Genomic DNA, 22749 nt, shown 5'->3' with positions numbered 1-22749 from the left:
GCTGATCTGGATAGTTTCTCTCTGCTTTTTAGTTAGTTTGGCTAAGGGTTTGTCTATCTTGTTGATTTTCTCAAAGAACCAGCTTTTTGTTTCATTGATTCTTTGGATAGTTTTATTTGTTTCTAGTTGATTGATTTCAGCCCTTAGTTTGATTATTTCCAGCCGTCTGCTCCTCTTGGGTGTATCTGCTTCTTTTTTTTCTAGGGTTTTCAGTTGGGCCATTAAGTTGTTTGTATGTGATGTTACGAATTTCTTCTTGCAGGCATTTAGTGCTAAAAATTTTCCTCTGAGCACTGCTTTCAATGTGTCCCATAAATCTGGGTATGTTGTGCCTTCCTTTTCATTGAATTCTAGGAAGTCTTTAATTTCTTTCTTTATTTCTTCCTTAACCCAGCTGTCATTGAGTAGTAAGTTGTTCAGTTTCCATGTGCGTGTCGGCTTTTTGTTGTTTCTGTTGTTGTTGATGTCTAGCTTTAGTCCATGGTGGTCAGATAGTATACAAGGGATTATTTCAATCCTTTTGTATCTGTTGAGGCTTGCTTTGTGACCCACTATATGGTCTATTTTGGAAAAGGTTCCATGTGGTGCTGAGAAGAAGGTGTACTCTTTTGAGTTTGGGTGAAACGATCTGTAGATGCCTATTAGGTCCATTTGATTTAGGGATTCTGTGAGTGCTTTTATTTCCCTATTTGGTGTCTGTCTAGTTGATCTGTCCCTTGGTGAGAGTGGAGTGTTGAAGTCTCCCACTATTAAGGTATTAGGATCAATGTATGATTTAATCTTTAATAATGTTTCATTTACGAATGTCGGTGCTCTTGTATTTGGGGCATAGATATTCACGATTGTGATGTCCTCTTGGTGGATTTTTCCTTTGATGAGAATATAGTGGCCCTCCTTATCTTTTTTGATTAACTTGGGTTGAAAGTCTATTTTATTAGATATTAAGATGGCTACTCCAGCTTGTTTTCTGGAACCGTTTGCTTGAAAAACAGTTTTCTAGCCCTTTACTCTGAGGTAGTGTTTGTCTTTGTTGCATAGGTGTGTTTCTTGGATGCAACAGAATGTTGGATCCTGTTTCCTTAACCATTCTGTTAGCCTGTGTCTTTTTATTGGTGAGTTGAGTCCATTGATATTGATAGATAATAGTGACCAATGCATGTTAGTTCCTTTTGTAATGGAGTCGGTGATATAACCCTGTTTCATTGCTTGTTTTCTTTTCATTTTTGTTGGGATATTATCTGTATGCCCTGTTTTCTTGGGTGAATTTGTTTTCATTGGATTGGAGTTTTCCTTCTAGTATCTTGTGTAGGGTTGGTTTCCTGTGTAGATATTGTATAAATTTAGTTTTGTCATGGAATATTTTGTTTTCTCCATCTATGTTGATTGAAAGCTTTGCAGGGTATAGTAGTCTGGGTTGGCATCCGTAGTTTGGAGTCTGCATGACACCTGCTCAGGCCCTTCTGGCTTTCATAGTTTCTGATGAGAAGTCCAGTGTGATTCTGATAGGTCTACCTTCATAAGTCTACTTGACCTTTTTCCCTTGCTGCTTTTATTATCTTTTCTTTGTTCTATAGATTTAGTGTTTTGACTATGATGTGACATGATGTGTTTCTTTTCTGTCTAATCTATTTGGTGTTCTCTAGGCCTCTTCTATGTTTATGGACATGTCTTTGAGTTGGGAAAATTTTCTTCTATGATTTTCTTGAAAATATTTTCTGGGGGGCCTGAGCCAAGATGGCGACTAGCACACACAGTTTCTGAGCGGTGGGATACCTGAACTTCTGAGTTGGTGAATGGAAGGACCCACAACCCAGGAAAACCACGGTGAGGCTTTCTAAACAACAGGGAACATCGCAGGAGGTGAAAACTTTGGTCTTGGATCACCCGGGGACTTGTTTGGGAAAGAAGAGAAATGATCCTTTGATCTCGCGGCAATCCCCTCCCCCAGACCTCCTTCCTCCTCGGCTCAGCGGCACAGTGGACTCATCTTTCTCAGTGCAGACCTAACTGCCTGGGGTATACAGCCACTGAGGCGGAGCCCCAAGCCCGTTAGTGGCAGGCAAAAGCCAGCAGTACATGTCCCGGAGTCCCAGATTCGTGCCCCAGATTCGTGCCGCGGCTGCACCATCCTCCCAGGGCACGAATCTGCTAGACACCATACTAGCTCCGCAGGATTGCCATCACTGACAGTATGACCTGCCCAATCCCACAGTGACAGAGAATATGCTATATACTCACCAAAACCAGGCAAACCAGGCAGAAACGTCATACAACCTGGACACACCAGGCGCTGGGCTTCCCAAGCTTGGAGAGCACAACAAAGAGACCCCAGGACTTCCCAGAAAGCATCGGGACTAGCTACCCAGTCTCCAATTACAGTGGGACTTGGTGTTGGAGAAGCACTGATATTTAGGGGCACCACAGCCCTCCAGTTTAAGACTAACCAGGGCCAAACCAGAGAACAAAGAGCCTGGTTACCCCATCCCTGCTGATGTGACCACCCTGAAATCTCCATCTGCAGCAAGACCTCAGACCCTGGCAGTGACAGCAGCACAGAACTGGCAAAGCACATCAAAGAAGCAGGGCCAAACCAGAGAGCAGAGAGCCCAGATATCCCAATCTCTGCCAAGTGACCTGCCTGTGAGTGCACCCTTGAGAATCTGCAGATCCCCAGAAGGAAAACTCCAATCCAATGAAAACAACTTCACCCAAGAAAACATAGCATACAGATAATATCCCAACAAAAATTAAAAGAAAACAAGCAATGAAACACAGTAAGACAACCAACTCCAATACAAAAGGAACTAACATTCATTGGTCATTATTATCTATCAACATCAATGGACTCAACTTTCCAATAAAAAAACACAGACTAACAGAATGGGTGTGGAAACAGGATCCAACATTCTGCTGCATCCTAGAAACACATCTCTGCAACAAAGATAAACACTACCTCAGAGTAAAGGGCTACAAAAATGTCTTTCAAGTGAATTGACCCAGATAACAAGCTCGGGTAGCTATCCTAATATCTAATAAAATAGACTTTGAACCAAAATTAATCAAAAAAGATGAGGAGAGACACTACATTCTCACCAAAAGAAAAATCCACCAAGAGGACATCACAATTCTGAACATCTATGCCCCAAATACAAGAGCACCTACATTCATAAACAAAACATAAATCACACATCAATTCCACCACCTTAATAGTGGGAGACTTCAACACCCCTCTTTCACCAAGGGAAAGATCATCTAGACAGAAACCTAATAAGAAAATTAAAGCAATTACAGAGGTCCTAAATCAAATGGACCTAATAAATGTCTACAGAACTTTCCACCCAAACTCAAAAGAATATACCTTCTTTTCAGCATCTCATGGAACCTTCACCAAAATAGACCATATGGTTGGTCAAAAAACAAGCCTCAACAGATACAAGAAGACTGAAATAATCCCCTGTATTCTATCTGATCACCATGGAATAAAGCTGGACCTCAACAAAAATGGAATTAGAAAAAAGTCTACAAGCATGGAAACTGAACAACTTGCTGCTCAATGACAGCTGGGTTAAGGAAGAAATAAAGAAAGAAATTAAAGACTTCCTAGAATTCAATGAAAATGAAAGTACAACCTACGCTAATTTATGGGACACAATGAAAGCAGTGCTCAGAGGAAAAATCATAGTACTAAGTGCCTTCAAAAAGAAATTTGTGACATCCCATACAAGCAACTTAATGGCCCAACTGAAAGCTCTAGAAAAGGAAGAAGCAAATATACCAAAGAGGATCAGACGGCTGGAAATATTCAAACTCAGGGCTGAAATCAATCAATTAGAAACAGATAAAACATTTCAAAGAATCAATGAAACTAAGAGCTGGTTCGTTGAGAAAATAAACAAAATAGACAAACCTTTTAGCCAAACTAACTAAAAGGCAGAGAGAAAATATACAAATCAGCAAAATCAGAAATGAAAAGGGGGACATAACTACAGATAAAGAAAATCCAAACAATCATTGGGTCGTACTACAAAAGCCTATATGCACTGAAATTCAAAAATCTAAAAGAAATGGACAATTTTCTTGATAGATTCCATTTACCAAAATTAAGCCAAGATCAGGTAGAAAGATTGAATAGTCCTATATGCCCCAAGAAAATAGAAGCAGTCATCAATGGTCTCCCTTCCAAAAAAAGCCCTGAGTCAGATGGATTCAGTGCAGAATTCTACGAGACCTTCAAAGAAGTGCTAACTCAAATTTTTTCCAAACTATTCCACAAAATAGAAACAGAAGGAACATTACCAAACTCATTCTAGGAAGCCATAGTCACCGTGATACCTAAACTACACAAAGACCACCCCCCAAAAAACAGAACTTCAGTCCTATCTCTCTTATGAACACTGATGCAAAAATACTCAATAAAATACTTGCAAACTGAATCCAAGAACATCAAAGATATCATCCACCATGACCAAGTAGGCTTCATCCCAGGCATGCAAGAGTAGTTCAACATACAGAAATCCATCAATGTAAACCACTACATAAAAAAAAAAAAAAAAAAAAAAAAAAAAAAAAAAAAAAAAAACGAAGGAGAAAAATCACAGGATCATCTCCTGAGATGCCGAAAAACATTTGACAAAGTCCAACACCCATTCATGTTTAAAGTCTTGGAGATATCAGAGATACAAGGCACATACCTGAATATAGTAGACAATATACAGCAAGCCTATATCCAACATCAAAATCAATGGAAAAAGAAACTTAAATCAATCCCACTGAAATCAAGGACAAGGCAAGGCTGCCCACTCTCTCCATACCTCTTCAACATAGTACTTGAAGTCCTAGGTAAAGCAATACGACAACTAAAGGAGATCAAGGGGATACAAATCGGAAAGGAAGAGGTCAAAGTGTCACTATTTGCAGATGACATGATAGTATACATGAGAGATCCCAAAAATTCAACCAGAGAACTTTTTCAGCTGATAAACACCTTCAGCAAACTGGTGGGATACAAAATTAACTCAAAAAAATCAGTAGCCCTCCTATATAGCAAAGACAAAAGGGCTGAGAAAGAAATCAGGGAAGCAAAACCCTTCACAATAGCCACTAATAACATAAAGTACCTTGGGGTGACTAACCAAGCAAGTCAAAGACCCGTTTGAGAAAAACTTCAAGTCTCTGAATAAAGAAATTGAAGAAGATATCAGAAGATGGAAAGATCTCCCGTGCTCATGGATTGGTAGAATTAACATTGTGAAAATGGCCATCCTGCCAAAAGCAATCTACAGATTCTATGCAATTCCCAGCAAAATACCAACTCAATTCTTTTCAGACCTTGAAAAAAAGATCCTCAGCTTCATATGGAGAAACAAAAATCCAGAATCTCCAATGAGATCCTGTACAACAACAGACCATCTGGAGGTATCTCCATCCCCGATCTCAAGCTGTACTACAGAGTAATAGTAATAAAAACTGCATGGTATTGGCACAGAAACAGAAAGTAGGATCAATGGAACCAAATAGAAGACCCAGAAATACACCCATACACCGATGAATACTTGATTTTTGACAAAGAAGCCAAAACCATTCAATGGGAAAAAGACAGCATCTTCAACAAATGGTGCTGGACCAACTGGATGTCTACATGCAGAAAAATGAAAATAGATCCATATTTATCACCCTGAACAAAACTGAAGTCCAAGTGAATCAAAGACCTCAACATAAAACCAGATACACTAAATCGGTTAGAAGAAAAAGTGGGGGAGACCATAGAACTTACTGGCACAGGAGACAACTTCCTGAACAGAACACCAACAGCACAGGCTCTAAGATCAACAATCAATAAATGGGACCTCATGAAACTGAAAAGCTTCTGTAAAGCAAAAGACACTGTCATCAAAACAAAATGACAGCCTACAGACTGGGAAAGGATCTTCACCAACCCTGTATCTAACGGAGGGCTGACATACAGAATATATAAAGAACTAAAGAAGTTAAAAAGCAATAAATCAAGTAATCCAAATAAAAAATGGGGTATAGAGCTAAACAAAGAATTCTCTATAGAGGAATATAGTATGGCAGAGATACATTTAAAGAGATGCTCAGCATCCTTAGCCATCAGGGAGATGCAAATCAAAATGATCCTGTGGTTTCACCTTACACCCATCAAAATGGCTAAAATAAAAAACTCAAATGACAACACATGCTGGAGAGATTGTGGAGAAAGGGAAACCCTCCTCCATTGCTGTTAGGAATGTAAACTGGTACAACCACTTTGAAAATCAATCTGGTGGTTTTTCAGACAATTAGGAATAGTGCTACCTCAAGACCCAGCTATTCCACTGCTAGGTATATACCCAAAATTTTCTCAAGTACACAAAAAGGACATTTGTTCAACCATGTTTATAGCAGTTTAATTTGTAATAGCCAGAACCTGGAAACAAACCAGGTGTCCATCAATGGATGAATGGATACAGAAATTGTGCTATTTTTACACAATGAAATACTACTCAGCAATCAAAATTGAGGAAATCAAGAAATTTTCTGGCAAATGGTGGGATCTAGAAAAAGATCGTTCTGAGTGAAGTATTCCAGAAGGAGAAACACAAACATGGCATATACTTGCTTATATAGACCTATAAGATATGATAAACATAATGAAATCTATCCATCTAAAGAAGATAAACAAGAAAGCGGACATGGGGTAAGATGATCAATCTTCACTTAGAAAGACAAATGGGATGTACATTGGATGTAGGACAGGAGCCTACCACAGAGGGCCTCTGAAAGACTACCTAGCAGTGTATCAAAGCAGATATTAAGACTCATAACCAAACCTTCGGCAATGTGCAGGGAATCATATGAAAGAAGGAGAGTTAGTATGATGTGGAAAGGAAAGGAGCTCCAAAAGAACCAAATATATCTGGGCACAGGGGTCTTTTCTGAGACTGACACTTCACCAAGGACCATGTATGGATATAACCTAGAACCTCTGCTCAGATGTAGCCCGTGGTAGCTCAGTAACCAGTTGATTTCCCATAGTAAGGGGAACAGGGACTATTTCTGACAGGAACTCAATGTCAGGCTCTTTGACCTTCCCACCCCACCAAAGGAGGAGCAGTCCTGGTAGGCCACAGAGGAGGACCTTGCAGCCAGTCCTGAAGATACCTGATAAAACAGGATCAGATGAATGGGGAGGAGGTCCCCCCTATCAGTGGACTTGATAAGGGGCAGGGAGGAGATGAAAGAGGGAGGGGGGCTTGGGAGGAAATGAGGGAGCAGGATACAGCTGGGATACAGAGTTGATAAAATGTAACTAATAATAAAAAATAAAATTAAATAAAAATATATGTATCTTCAAAAAAAAAGTACAAGATATTGTCTGACAGAAAAAAAAGTATGCAAAATAAGGATGAGTACTAGTACTACCTCAAATATTATCTCATCAGAGCAGAGAAATTTAGATTGCCCTGCTCTTTGATCACCTCCCCCTAAGGGGGGAGCAGCCTTACCAGGCCACAGAAGATGACAATGCAGCCACTCCTCATGAGATCTGATAGACTAAGATCAGAAGGAAGGAGAGGAGGACCTCTCCTATCAGTGGACTTGGAGAGGGGCATGCGTGAAGAAGGGGAAGGGAGGGAGGGACAGGGAGGGGAGGAGGGAGGGGCTTATGGGGGGAATACAAAGTGAATAAAGTGTAATTAATAAAATTAAATTAAATTAAGAAAAAGAATAGAACCAATCTTCTCTTTTGACACAAACATATTCTTGCTACAAAGGAACAAGAAATAAAAATATATATCTTCAAGAGTTTTTGGGTTTAAAATTTAATGAAAAAGGAAAAGAAAACTGTTTTAAATGGCAGAAGTTCAGAATAGTTTTCTCTCAAAGCAGAATAGAGAAGGGGACTTTGTATTCATCTTGTAACACACATTATAACTGAAAAGTAACTACTAACTAATGTAAGAAAAGTGACTCTAGTTCTAAGTTAGCATTGCTACCTGTCAAAAAAGATACAATCATCTTTGTAAACAAAACTAATACTTGAAATGTTCAAAAATTGTCAATACATTCAACATAAAAAACAGGCAGACATTAATTATTAATTTCTTCAACAGGGAAAGTTTCAATCTCTATTTCAAAATTACTTCATCCTGTTATAAAACAAATAACTTCTATAAATTTAACATGCAAATGTAAATATTCAATAAAATTTATGCTTTATGTGTGTATTTTGGCTACATTAACAATACATCTGCCTAAAATTGAAGCATATTTTTTTCCACTTTAAAATTAAATTTAAGCATACATAGCTCTTGTTTGATTGTGTTTCTCAGATCAAAGCTTTATTCTGCACCACTCTATTGTTCTTTGTAAGTTCCTAGCCAACATCTTCAATAAAAAATAATAATATGACAAAGCTGAGAAAATATGCTAGGACAACATACCTGTAGCACTTCTATAAAATCTACTGTTAGAACTAGTATCCAAGGAGAACACAGAGAGAATGCAATAGGTATTCACAAAGAAAAGGAATTTATTTCACTATAAAATAGCAAAGACAGACTGACTGAGGAGAACCCACCTTTCATCAGCATAAATTCCAAGAGAAGAAGTGTCTACCACATTTCAAAGTCTAAGGTGCTTTGTTATCTGGCAATATTTTGCAAAGCTAGTTTAAAAATAGAAAGTAATGTATGTTTCCTGATTTTTGTCAGTTTTTTACCTTATAAACTGTTTGAATCATATGATGCTGACATAGAATTTAAGAAAATTTGCATATTCATTTTATTTTTCTCTTCAAGAAATAAAGCAATGAATGTTGAAAAATACCACACCACAAATGGCCACCATCATGAATCTAGTGCCGACACCCATACGACTGCTTTTTATATCCTTATGTTATGCATTATAGACAACTGAAACTAGGGATTTTATGTCCCAGGGTCTTTCCTTTATCCATGTATTTTGTGCATGTGTTAGTGCATGTGTTTATTTTGGAATAGATGAAATTGTTTGTGAATATATGTTGGGGGGGGTGGTCAGAGGACAATTTTGGATATTGTTTTCCAGGTGATTCTGCATATTTATTTTTTGCCTGACAGAATTTTTCATTGGCCTGAAGTTCACCCATGTAGGTCAGGCTAGGTGGCCAATGAGCTCCCAAAATCTATCTCTGCCTCCCTTCTCAACATTGTTGGAACTGCAAAAGTACCATGGTACTTAAATTTTCACATGTGGGTTTGTGAGGATGTTAACTCAGGCCGTCACATTTTTGAAGCAAGCTTTCTATCAAGAGAAACAATACCCCAAATCTAGGTCCCTTATATTACATGTAACAGCATTTTCTAATATACATGTGTATAAATTATGAGTGGAATCCCTGAATGAGATATAATTAGCCTGTTAATTTATTGCTGGAAACATTTCTATGATAACAATCTTTGATTCATAACAGCTACGACACAATCCATTCTGAAGAATCAAAAACAAAGAACAAACAATACATGAAAAATGACATTGCAATAAGTCAGATTGTCTTAATACCAGTTCTGACTTACAGGATAAACATTTAGAAAAATACTGGATGAAAAAAAAAAAGAAAATACTGGATGTGTACATGTAGAAAAATGCAAATAGAAGCATATTTATCACTCTGCACAAAACTAAAGTCCATGTGGATCAAAGATATCAACATAAAACCAGACATGCTTAATCTTTTAGAAGAAAAAGTGGGGAAGAGCCTTGAACTCATTGGCACAGGAGACAACTTCCTGAACAGAACACCAACAGCACAGGCTCTAAGATCAACAACTGATAAATGGGACCTCATGAAACTGAAAAGCTCTGAAAAGCAAAAGACACTGTCATCAGAACAAAACGACAACCTACAGACTGGGAAAGGATCTTCACCAACCCAATATCTGACAGAGGGCTAATATCCAGAACTCAAGAACTTAAAGAGCAACAAATCAAGTAATCTGATTAAGAAAATGGGGTACAGAGCTACACAGAGAATTCTCAACAGAGGAATATCGAATGGCAGAGAAACACTTAAAGAAACACTCAATGTCCTTAATCATCGGGGAAAGGCAAATCAAACGACCCTAAGATTTCACCTTACACCCATCAGAATGCCTAAGATCAAAATTCAAGTAACAATACATGCTGGAGACAATATGGAGAAAGGGGAACCCTCTATTGCTGGTGGGAATGTAAACTTTTACAACCACTTTGGAAATCAGTCTGACACTTTCTCAGACAATTAGGAATAGTGCTACCTCAAGATCCAGCTATACCACTCCTAGGCATATATCCAAAATGTGCTCAAGTATATAACAAGGATATCTCCTCAACCATGTTCACAGCAACTTTATTTGTAATAGCCAGAACCTGGAAACAGCCCAGATGTCCCTTAACTGAGGAATGAATACAGAAATTGTGGTAATTTACACAATGGAATATTACTCAGTAATTAAAAACAAGGAAATCATGAAATCTACAGGCAAATGGTGGGATCTAAAAAAAATCATCTTGAGTGAGGTATTCCAGAAGCAGAAAGACACACATGGTATAGACTCATTTATAAGTGGATATTAGAAATATAATATAGGATAAATATACTAAAATCTGTACACCTAAAGAAGCTAAGCAAGAAGGAGGACTCAGGATAAGATGATCAATCCTTACTTAGAAAGGCAAATGGGATGTATATCGAACGAGGGAGAAAACAGGAAACAAGACAGGAGCCTACCACAGAGGGTCTCTGAAAATCCCCAATATCATATCAAAGCAGATGCTGAGGCTCATAATCAAACTTTGGGCAGAGTGCAGGGAATCTTATGAAAGTAGGGGGAGATAGAAAGACCTGGAAGGGACAGGAGCTCCACAGGAGAGCAATGGAACCAAAAAATCTGGGCTCAGGGGTCTTTTCTAAGACTGATACTCCAACCATGGACCATGCATGGAGATAACCTAGAACCCCTGCTCAGATGTAGCCCATGGCAACTCAGTATTCAAGTGGGTGTCCTAGTAATGGGAGCAGGGACTGTCTCTGACATGCACTCAGTGGCTGGCTCTTTGATCACCTCCTCCTGAGTGGGGAACAGCCTTGCCTTGGTCACAGAGGAAGACAATGCAGCCAGTCCTGATGAAACCTGATAGGCTAGGGTCAGATGAAAGGGAAGGAGGACCTGAAGGAGATGAGGGAGGGAGGGTTGGATTGAGAGGGAATGAGGGAGGGGTCTACAGCTAGGATACAAAGTGAATAAACTGTAATTAATATAAAAATATAAAAAGAGAAATAGATTCTCAGAAGTTAAAATGTATAACCAAAGTATTTCTAAACTTCTAGTTTTGAGATGTCACCAAACTGTCATTTTAACTTTCTTACTGTAGGTTTTTTAATTTCTTATTATGTTTATTATCTAATTGCATTTGTTTTTTAAAATGATTAATCAGTTTCATACATTGTGTAATTAGCATGTAAAATTCGTAATTTATTCTTTTTTAAATGCAATAAATGCTTTTTATTATAAGCTCATTTCAATGAGATACAATTAGAAATAATAAGTCCACATAACAGTAACAATCTTATTTTACAGCATTTAAATTTTTTATCTTTCCCAATTTCAGAATGCTAAATTTGGAAATTCTTCATTTATTCTTAATATGCTTCTTTCAGAGATATTTCTTCAAGGCCATTAGTTTCCTTTAATATTTGCTCTGGCATCATTTCCTCTGCAGACATTTTGTTGTATCTTCCTGTTACTTTTGCTAAAATAAAATGATGCCACTTTCAGCTTAGTCTGTTTATTGTGATACTCATCTATCATGTAAATATATTATTTAATTTTTATTGGTACCTGATAATTGTTCATGTTTATGGGCAAAATGTGCCATCTCATCACATAAATATTATGGGTAATGACTGTATCATAACAATCAGTCCATTCATCACTCACATGCTTATCATATCTTAGCACTGGAGCACTAACAATCTCTCTGCTAGCTTTTTTGAGAATGCAGTTGTTGTAAAGCACAACCTTAGAACATTAAGAGCCATTCTTTCTGTCTGCATCCCTGGGTCATCGCTCATTCACATGTACCACTCAACCTTCATCAACCAGCATTACATTCTCTCCTTCTCAGAGACAGATCTTTTTATATTTCATGTAGAAATGAGCATGCACAGCATGCACAGTGTCTATCTTGATATATTTTGCTAAAATAATGAATTTCAATTTCATCTATGATTCTTTAAATACCAGGGATGGTTTTTGTTTTGTTTTGTTTTGTTTTGTTTTTTTTTTTTGGCTTGGGTGATACTGCATTTTGTTTGTATGTATCACAATTCTTTAACATTTTGCTCATCAGTGTAAGTTGGATGTGCATAATGAGTTTTTTTTTAATCTGTAAGAAAATGAATATTATATACATCACATCAACATGCATATTCCCTTTGGTTGCATATATGGGCAGCATGGGTTCTTCTGTGTAATATTCTACCACATTTCTATTAATCAAGGAGACACATTTCATTGTAATACTTCAATTCTTTTATCATGATTTTAAATTTATTCATTCATTTTATACCAGGATCACAGCCCCCTCCCTCCTCTCTACCCAGTCCCACCTTATCATCCTCTTTATCCTTTGCCCCATCCTCATCTCAGAAAAGGGGAGGGCTCCCCAAACCCAACCCAGCCCATCAAGTAGCATCAGGACTAAGTGCATCCTCTTCCACTGAGGCCAGGCCAGGTAACCCAGTTAGGGCAAGTGATCCAAAAGCAGGCAACAGAGTTCATTTCATAGAGAGGCCCTGCTCCACTTGCTGGGGGATAGACATGAAGACCAAGCTGCCCATCAGTTACATGTATGGGGGACTAAGTCCTGTTCATGTGTGCTGTTTGGTTGGAGCTTCAGTCTCTGTAAGCCCCAATAGGCCTAGGTTAGTTGACTCTGTTGGTCTTCTTGAGGAGTTGTTTCCTCCAGGACCTCTGTTCTTACCCCCAATCTTCTACAAGACTCCCCAAACTCCACCAAATGTGTGGCTGTGGGTCTCAGCATCTGTTTTGATCCCCTGCTGAGGAGAGCCTCTTAGAGAACAGTTATGCTAGGCTCCTGTCCTAAATCATAGCAGAGTGTCATTAATAGTCTCAGGGTTTGGCTTTCTCTTATGGGGTAGGTCTCAGGTTGGGGCAGTCATTGGTTGACCATTCCTTCAATCTCTGCTCCATCCTTATCCATGCATATCTTGTAGGCAGGGTAATTTTGGGTCAAGGGTTTTGTGGGTGGTTTGGTGTCCCTTCTTTCCACTGTAAGTACTACCTGGTTAGGAGGTTGTTTCCATTTTCCTGCCACTAGGAGTCTCAGCTAGAGTCACCCTCATATTCTCTAAGTAGCCTATCCAGTGGCAGATTCCCAACTTGTCACTGAGATGCCCTGCTTCCTGTGTCTTCCTTCTTTCTCCCAGCTCTCTTGCCTCCCACCCCCAACTCTGCCCACATCTGAGCCACTATCTCATTCCTCTCCCCACATTCTCTCACACTTCCAATTCCCCGTCTTCAACTATATCCAATATCTAGATGTTTCTTCTATTTCCTTTTCTGAGTGGGATTCAAGCATCCTCCCTTGGGCTGTTCTTGGTATTTAGTTTCTTTGGGTCTGTGGATTGTAATATGGTTATCCTGTACTATATGGCTAAAATACACTTATAAGTGAGGACATACAATGCATGTCTTTTTGCATCTTGGTTATCTCACTCAGGATGATCCTTTCTAGCTCCATCCATTTGCCTGAAATTTTCATGATTTCCTTGTTTGTAATAGCTCAGTAGTATTCCATCGTGTAAATGTACCACATTTTTTTCCATTCTTTTGTTGAGGGACATCTGGGTTGTTTCTAGTTTCTGGCTATTACAAGTAAATCTGCTTTGAACATAGTTGAGCAAATGTCCTTCACCTATGGTGGAACATCTTTGGGGTATATGCCTAGGAGATGTAACTGCATATTGAGGTAGATCTACTCCCAATTTTCTGAGGAAACTCCAGATGGATTTCTGTAGAGCTTGTACAAGTTTGTACTCTCACTGGCAATACAGAGTGTTCCCCTTGGGACACATCCTCAGTAACATGTACTTTCACTTGAGGTTTTTTGTTTGTTTGTTTGGTTGGTTGGTTGCTTGCTTGCTTGCTTGGTTGTTTTTTTTTATCTTACACATTCTGACTGGTGTAAGATTGAATCTGAGAGTCATTTTTATTTACACTTCCCTAATGACCTGGGACATTGAACATTTCTTTAAGTGCTTCTCAGCCATTAGAAAGTCTTTTTTGAGAATTCTCAGTTTAGCTCTGTACCCCATTTTTAATCAGATTATTTGGTTTGTTAGGGTTTAATTTCTTGAGTTCTTTATATTTTTTTTATATCAGCCTTTTGTTGGGTGTAGGGTTGATGAAGTTCTTTTTCCAGTCTTTAGGTTAACATTTTATTCTATTGACATGTTTTATTCTTTCATTTTGTTTATATGGTGGATTACATTGAAGGATTTTCATATATTCTACAACCCTGCATCCCTGGGATGAAACCTACTTGATAATGGTAGATAATGTTTCTGATGTATTCTTGAACTCTGTTTGCAGGTATTTTTTTGAGTATTTTTGCCTCAATGTTCGTATGGAAATTTGATCTGAAATTCTCTTTCTTTGTTGGATCTTTGTGTGGTTTAACTATCAGGGTGACTGTGGCATTATAGAATGAGTTTGGCAATGTTCATTCTGTTTCTATTTTGTGAAACAGTTTGAGGAGTATTGAGATTAGCTGTTCTTTGAAGGTCTGGTAGAATTGTGTGCTGAAACTATCTGGCTTAGCACATTTTTTTGGTTGGGGTATTTTAATGACAGATTCTATTTCCTTAGGTGATACAGAAAAGAGTTCAAGTTAACCTGGGTATAACTCCATTTTGAAATAAAGAGCCATCTTGACTGGGAGTTGAACTCAGATACCAGGAAACATCACAGAATGTACACTTGGCAGAAAACAAAGTTAACTCTTCTAGCAACAGCCCCCAGGAAATATTACAGAATAAATGCTTTATAGAAAATCAATACAATCTCCCTGGCAATAATCAATGAGAATCGGTTGGGAATTGTCTGGGAAAATTCTCCCCAATGTTTCAGATATAGTTTAGAAGAATAGTAATTGTGATTGTATGCCTTAAGCAATTGTGATTATGTGCCTCAGAGAAGGTCACCTTGCCCCTCTAACTTTTACCTAATCCTGTAACATCAAAATGTGCCCCCACCTCCGCTTGCTGTCATGGAAACATGTACTCCCTTGCTTGCTGTTATGGAAACCCCATGCTCAGAGACTTTCCCTTTAAAAACCCTACTCTCTCAGAGCTTGAGGTCTCACTTTTCTACTGCTGTGTCAGTGAGACTTGGGTGCCGAGTTCAAGCGATCTCGCTATTGCATTGAGTTGTCTCCTGGCTGTCTCTGAGGGTCCCGTGAACCTGGCATTAAAATAGGAAAGTTTAATTTTTTAGCCTGATCATAATTTAACTTTGGCAAGTAGAATATATCAAGAACTTTTTCCATTGTGTTTAGATTTTCCAATTTTGTGGAATACAGGCTTTTGAAGTAGGACCTAATGATTCTTTCAATTTCCTCAGTGTCTATTGTAACATTCCCATTTTCATTTCTGATTTTGTTAATTTGGATATTGACTTTCTACTTTTTAGTTAATTTGGCTAAGAGTTTTTCTATCTTGTTGATTTTCTCAAAAACAAACAAACAAAAAAACTCTTGGTTTTATTGTTTCTTTTTTATTGTGCTCTTTGTTTCTAAATTATTGTTTTCATTTCTGAGTTTGATTATTTCCTGTTTCCTATTCCTCTTAGGTATGTTTGCTTTTTTCTTTCTAGAGCTTTTAGGTGAGCTGTTAAGTTGCTAATATGAGCTCTCTCCAGTTTATGAAGGCACTTAGTTCTACGAGAATTTCTTTTTGCACTGCTTTCATTGTATCCCATAAGTTTATGTATATTGGGCCTTCATTTTCACTGATGTTTAGGAAGTCTTTAATGTCTTTATTTCTTCCCTAACCCAGTGGTCATTGAGTAAACAATTATTCAGTTTCCATTGGTATGTGGGCTTTCTGTTGTTTCTATTGTTGTTGAAGTCCTGCTTTAACCCATGATGATTAGAAAAAATACAAAATTTTATTTCAATTTTCTTGTATCTGTTGAAGGGTGGTTTGTGATGGAGTATAAGATCAGTTTTGGAGGAGGTTCCATGAGGTGCTGAGAAGTTATATTCTTTTGTGTTTGGGTAAAATGTTCTGTAGATATATTTTAGAACCATTTGATTCGTAACAACTGTTAGCTTCATTGTATCTCTGTTTTGTTTCTGTATCATTTATCTGTGCATTGCTGAGAGTGGGGTGTTGATGTCTTCCACTATTCATGTGTGATCAATTTCTGATTTAAGCCTTAGTAATGTTTCTTTTCCACTTGTGGGTGCCCTTGTATTTGGGGCACAGATTAGGTCAGGATGAGATATCATCTTGATCAATTTTTACTTTGATGAGTATTAAATGTCTTTCCCCTCTTTTTTGATTAATATTAGTTGAAAGTCTATTTTGTTAGATATTAGAATGGGTACTCAAACTTGTTAGTTCCTGTTATTTTGATGTTTGTGGTGGTAGTGTGTGTGTGTGTGTGTGTGTGTGTGTGTGCGCGCGCACTTCTCTTCTTTTAGTTTTGCTGCAGTGTAGTTGTAATTTCCTGTGTGTTCCTGATTGTAGTTAACCTCTTTGGGTTGGAGTTTTCTATCTAGTATCTTCTATAGGGCTATATTTGTGCATAGATATTGTTTAAATTTTTTAATGGAATTTCATGTTTTCTTCCTGTATAGTGATTGGAAATTTTGCTGTGCATATTCACGGCTGACATCTGTGGTTTCTTAGGGTCTGCAAGACATCTGCTTTTAGACTCTCTGATGAGAAGTCAGGTGTAATTTTAATTGGTCTGCCTTTATACATTATTTGGCCTTTTTTACCTTCAGATTTAGTATTCACTCTCTGTTCTGTGGTCTTAGTGTTTTGATTATTTTCTTTGAGTATTTTCTTTTTTGGTTTAATCTATTTGGTGTTCTGGAAAATTTTGTATTTTGCACCCACAAGTGGAAAAGAAACATTACTAAGGCTTAAATCAGAACTTGATCACACATGAATAGTGGAAGACATCAACACCCCACTCTCAGCAATGCACAGATAAATGATACAGAAACAAAACAGAGATACAATGAAGCTAACAGTTGTTACGAATCAAATGGTTCTAAAATATATCTACAGAACATTTTACCCAAACACAAAAGAATATAACTTCTCAGCACCTCATGGAACCTCCTCCAAAACTGATCTTATACTCCATCACAAACCACCCTTCAACAGATACAAGAAAATTGAAATAAAATTTTGTATTTTGTATTTGGTGTTATAACCACGCTTGTGTGGTTATAAGCACCTTTCTTTAGATTGGGGAAATTTTATTCTATAATTTTGCCGAAATATTTTCTGGTCCTTGTTGCTGGGAATCTTCTCTTTCTTCTCAGTTTGTTTTCTTTATTGTTATATTTTTATTTTCAGATTCTGGACCATTTTATTCATTTCTTTTACCTGTTTGCTTATATTTCCTTGTACTTCTTTTCATACTAACTAATTCAATTTAATTTCTTCATTAGAGTCCCTTCTCTCCTCTCCTACCAATTCCCCCCTCCCTCCTGCATCCCCTCTCCCTTATTCCTCAGAACAGTGGAGTCTCCCCACCCAGATACCCCAGATCATCTATTCACATGAGGACTGAGTTCATCTTCCTTCCCTATAACTGAGTACGGAAGTCCCACCATGGGGAAGTGATCAAAAAGCAGGCAACATAGTCTGTGTCAGGGATATATCTCCCATTCCCCTAACTAGTGGGCAGACACAAAGCTTAAGATGTCCGTCAGACTTATCTTCTTGGTGTCCGTGCTCTGTAGTATGTCTATTCTGTAATATATGACTGAACTCTGTTTAAAAATTAGCATGTGGGTTTGTGTTACCTCACTCAGGATGATCTTTTCCACTTCCATACACTTGCCTGAAATGTTGCCTGATTTCCTTGTCTTTTAGTGGCTAAGTAGTTTTCCATTGTGTAAACGTAACACAATTTATTTATCCATTCTTCAATTGCAGGGCATTTAGGTTTTTATTCCAGTTTCTGGCTATTGCGATTAAAGCTGCTTCTACTACTTTCAAGATTTGTTCCTCCCGCCCAAAGAGTTGGCATTTTTTTTTTTTCAATGCAGTTTATTCAGGAACCTTGAACAATCCTCGGACCCTGGGGAAAGCCAGCCCACAGCTTAAATAGCCTCTGGGTAGCCAACCCCAGCATGCCACGTGGGCAATGCAGATAGGTCCACATACATGGAAGCAAGCCAGATCCTCAGCCTTAGCCAAATGTGGAATTGTTCATGACAGAGAGCACTCACCATCGGGAAGGTGGAAGGCAGAAACCAGCTCCATCTTTAAGGCATAGCATTCCGCAGCTCTCTACAGTTCCCCCTTTTTGTTTTACACGCATCAGGCAAGAGTAGAGGTCTGATCTCTGATATTAGAAATAAATTGGGACTTTGTACCGATGTTCATTTAGGTGTCATCCACCCAAAGAGCATCAGACCCGTCTGATACCTTTTTCTCAGAGGCGGGACCTGGGGCATCAACCCGCATGCAATCAGACATGCTCTTCTCTGGGTCCAAAGCGGCTGACCCTGAGTGCAGTGCTTAGCCTCGCATCCTGAGCAAAACATTTTAGAGTCACTAGCATATAACATGAGAATTTTTCCTGTGCTGCAAATCTGTCTAAACAATTGTCGAGCTATATTTTAGGTAATTGGACTGGAGAATTCGATACTACGATGGAGCAGCTGAGAGTGGCCATTGTCACAGTAAATTCTACCAGAGTGGACGCAGGACTAGCCACAGGATTATCATCATGGATTGCTGCAGCCATGAATCATCTGAAGGAATGGGCGGGCATGGGAGCGTTAGCAGGCCTTCTGGTGTTGGTCTCCTTGGTTTGCCTGTGGTATATATGCAAGATTAGAGTCTCACAACAGTGTGATGCAGCCATGATCATTCAGGCCTTTACAGCCATTGAAGCAGGACATTCTCCCCAAGCATGGTTGGATACCATAAAAAGCTAAAATGTTATGCTCAGGAGTTTGCATTATTTATTTATTTTTATTATTAGTTACATTTTATTAATTCGGTACCCCAGCTGTATCCCGTTCCCTCATTCCCTCCTAATCCCACCCTTCCTCCCTCATCTCCTCCCTGTCCCTTTCCAAGTCCACTGAAAGGGGAGGACCTCCTCCCCTTTCATCTGACCCTGTTTTATCAGGTATCTTCAGGACTGGCTGCAGAGTCCTCCTCTGTGGCCTAGCAAGTCTGCTCCTCCCTTGAAGTGTGGGGAAGCCAAAGAGCCTGCCATTGACTTCATGTCAGAAATAGTGCCTGTTCCCCTTACTATGGGAAACCAATTGGTTACTGAGCTACCACGGGCTTCATCCAAGCAGATGTTCTAGGTTATACCCATACATGGTCCTTGGCTGGAGAAACAGTCTCATATAAGACCCCTGTGCCCAGATATATTTGGTCCTTGTGGAGCTCCTATCCTCTTCATGTCATACTAACTTCCTTTTCTTTCATATGATTTCCGGCTCTCTGCTGAAGGTTTGGTTATGAGTCTTAGTATCTGCTTTGAAACACTGCTAGGTAGAGTCTTTCAGAGGCCCTCTGTGGTAGGCTCCTGTCCTGTTGCTTGTTTGCTCCTACATCCAATGCCCATCCCATTTGTGAAGGATGTGGTTTTCCTAATTTCTTACTCACCCCATTTTTCATTTGAATACAGGAGGACTACTGATTTATTTGAAATAATACTGTATTTGGCCACTTTGCTGAAGGAGTTTATCAGCTGCAGGAGTTCTCTGGTGCAATTTTGAAGCTCACTTATGTGTACTATCATATCACCTGTAAATAGTAATACTTAACTTCTTCCTTTCTTATTTGTATCCCTTTTGTCTTTTTTAATTGACGTATAGCTCTAGCTAGAACTTTAATACTATATTGAAGAGATATAAAAAGAGTGAACAACTTAGTCTTCTCCCTGATTTTAGTGGGATTGCTTTGAGTTTCTCTCTGTTTAGTTTGATGTTGGCTGTCAGCTTGCTCTATATAGCCTTTATTATGTTTGGATATGGACCTTGTATCCTTTATCTCTACTAGACTTTTATCATGAATGGGTGTTGGATTTTGTCAAAAATCTATTTTTTTTCCTTCTAATGAGATGATCATGTGATTTTGTTCATCTACCATGATGAAACTTACTTGATCATGGTAGATGATGTGTTTGATGTGTTCTCGAGTTTGGTTTGCAAGTATCTTACTGAGTATTTTTGCATCAATATTCAAAAGGGAGATTGACCTGAAATTTTCTTTCTTTGTTGAGTCTTTCTATGGTTTAGGTATCAAGATGAATGTGGCTTCATAGAATGAGTCTATTAGTGTTTCTTCTGTTATTTTGTGTTATATAGTGCTATTTTGTGAAATAGTTTGAGGAGTATTGTTGTTAGCTCTTCTTAAAGTCTGATAGAATTCTACACTAAAACCATCTGGTCCAGGACTTTTGATGGTTAATTCTATTTGCTTTGGGATTATAGTGCTGTTTAAACTCTTTACTGGATCTTGATTTAACTTTGGAACAGAAGAGGAAGGAAGGGTGGAATTGGGAAGGGATGAGGGAGGGGCTTACAGCTGGGATACAAACTGAATAAATTGTAATAAATGAAAAATTTAAAAAGAAAACACTAAATAAAACTGTAGGAATCTTGAATATATATTAAAAAAAAACTTTGATAGGTAAAAACCTACGAAGAAAATAGTCCATTTTGTTTAGATTTTCCAATTTTGTGGTATGGATGCTTTTAAATAAGACATAATGATTCTTTGGATTTCTCCAGTGTCTGTTGTTATGTCCCCCTTTTTATTTCTGATTTTGTAAATTTGGGTACTGTCTCTCTGCTTTTTAATTACTTTGGCTATCCATTTGTTGATTTTCACAAAGAACCAATTCTTTGTTTCATTGATTTTTTTTTTTTTTGTATTGGTCTTTTTGTTTCTAACTCATTGATTTCAGCCTTGAGTATGATTATTTCCTGTTGTCTACTCCTTTTGGGTATATTTGCTTCTTTTTTCTAAAGTTTTCTGATGGGCTGTTAAGTTGCTATTATAGGATCTCTTCAATATTTTTATGAATGCACTTAATGCTATGAAGTTTTCTCTTAGCACTGTTTTTATGGTGTCCCATAAGTTTGGGTAAGTTGTGCCTTCATTTTCATTCACTTCTAGGAAGCCTTCAATTTGTTTCTTTATTTTTTACCTTACCTAGTGATAATTGAACAGGGAATTGTTCAGCTTGCATGAGTGTTTAGGCTTTATTGCTTCTACTGTTGTTGAGGTCTAGCTTTAATCCATGATGATATGATAAAGTAAAATGGGTTAATTTTCATGTATTGTTTAAGGTTTGCTTTGTGACCAACTATATATGGTCAGTTTTGGAGAAGGTTCCATGTGATGCTAAAAAAAAATATTCTTTTGTGTTTGGATGAAAAGTCTGTAAACATCTGTTAGGTCCATTTGATTCATGACCTCTATTTGTTTCATTATTTTCTATTTTGCTTCTGTCTTAATGACCTGCCCACTGGTGAGAGTGGGGTCTTGAAGTGTCCCACTATTAATGTGTTGGATCAAGGTGTGATTTGAGCTTTATTAATTTTTTTTTGAATGCAGGGGTCCATGTATTTGGGACACAGATGTTCAGGATTGAGATGTCCTCTTGGTGGATTCTTCCTTTGATGAGATTTAAGTGTCTTTCCCCATCTCTTTTGACTGTTTTTGGTTAAAAGTCTATTTTATTAACTATTAGGATGGCTACTCCAGCTTCTTCTTGGGGCCAGTTGTTTAGAAAACCTTTTTCCAGCCCTTCACTCTGATTTAATGTCTACCTTTGTACTTCTTGAATGCATCAGAACCTTGGATCCTGTTTCTGTTACCACTCTGTTAGCCTGTATGTTTTTACTGGAGAGTTGAGTCCATTGATGTTAAAAGATATTAGTGACAAATGGTTGTTAGTTCCTTTTATTGTGGAGTCGGTGGTAATAGTGTGTTTGTGTGCTTGTTTTCTTTTCGTTTTGCTGTTATGAAGTTATCTATATCCTGTGTTTTGGGGAGTTTGGGGGCCTTCAATGGCAGGGGCATGGGTGCTAGCCCTTAAAGGGTAAGGGGTGTTTCATGGTTGCCTTAAAAGGAAAGGGGTGTGGTCACAGATGTGGTGCCTTAAAGGGCCGCTGGCCTGGGTGCCTTGAAAGGCCAGGGATGGGTAGGTTTTCTGGTAGCTGAGGGCACATGTGCCTGAGGTGGAAGCTGCTGGTGGGACAGTCCACCTCAGGTGGCAATTGCGGGGTATCTGGTGCCTCAGAAGGCAGCTAAACTGAGGCTTACAGGTCTATTAGACCTTGTGCTTCTGGGACTCAGACTCATCTGGGATCTATCATCTTGGATCTGGGATCCATATGACTTTATCGTCCACCTGGTCTTCACAGGGATACCAGTAGAGCCATGGTTTGGAGGTTGTCCCTGGGTTCCAGATGCTTCCCTCTGGG

Source organism: Meriones unguiculatus, chromosome 5 (genome assembly GCF_030254825.1).
Source record: "Meriones unguiculatus strain TT.TT164.6M chromosome 5, Bangor_MerUng_6.1, whole genome shotgun sequence".
In the NCBI taxonomy this organism is placed as follows: Eukaryota; Metazoa; Chordata; class Mammalia; order Rodentia; family Muridae; genus Meriones; species Meriones unguiculatus.
The sequence above is the reverse complement of the archived record's forward strand: the minus strand, read 5'-3'. Positions refer to the sequence as shown.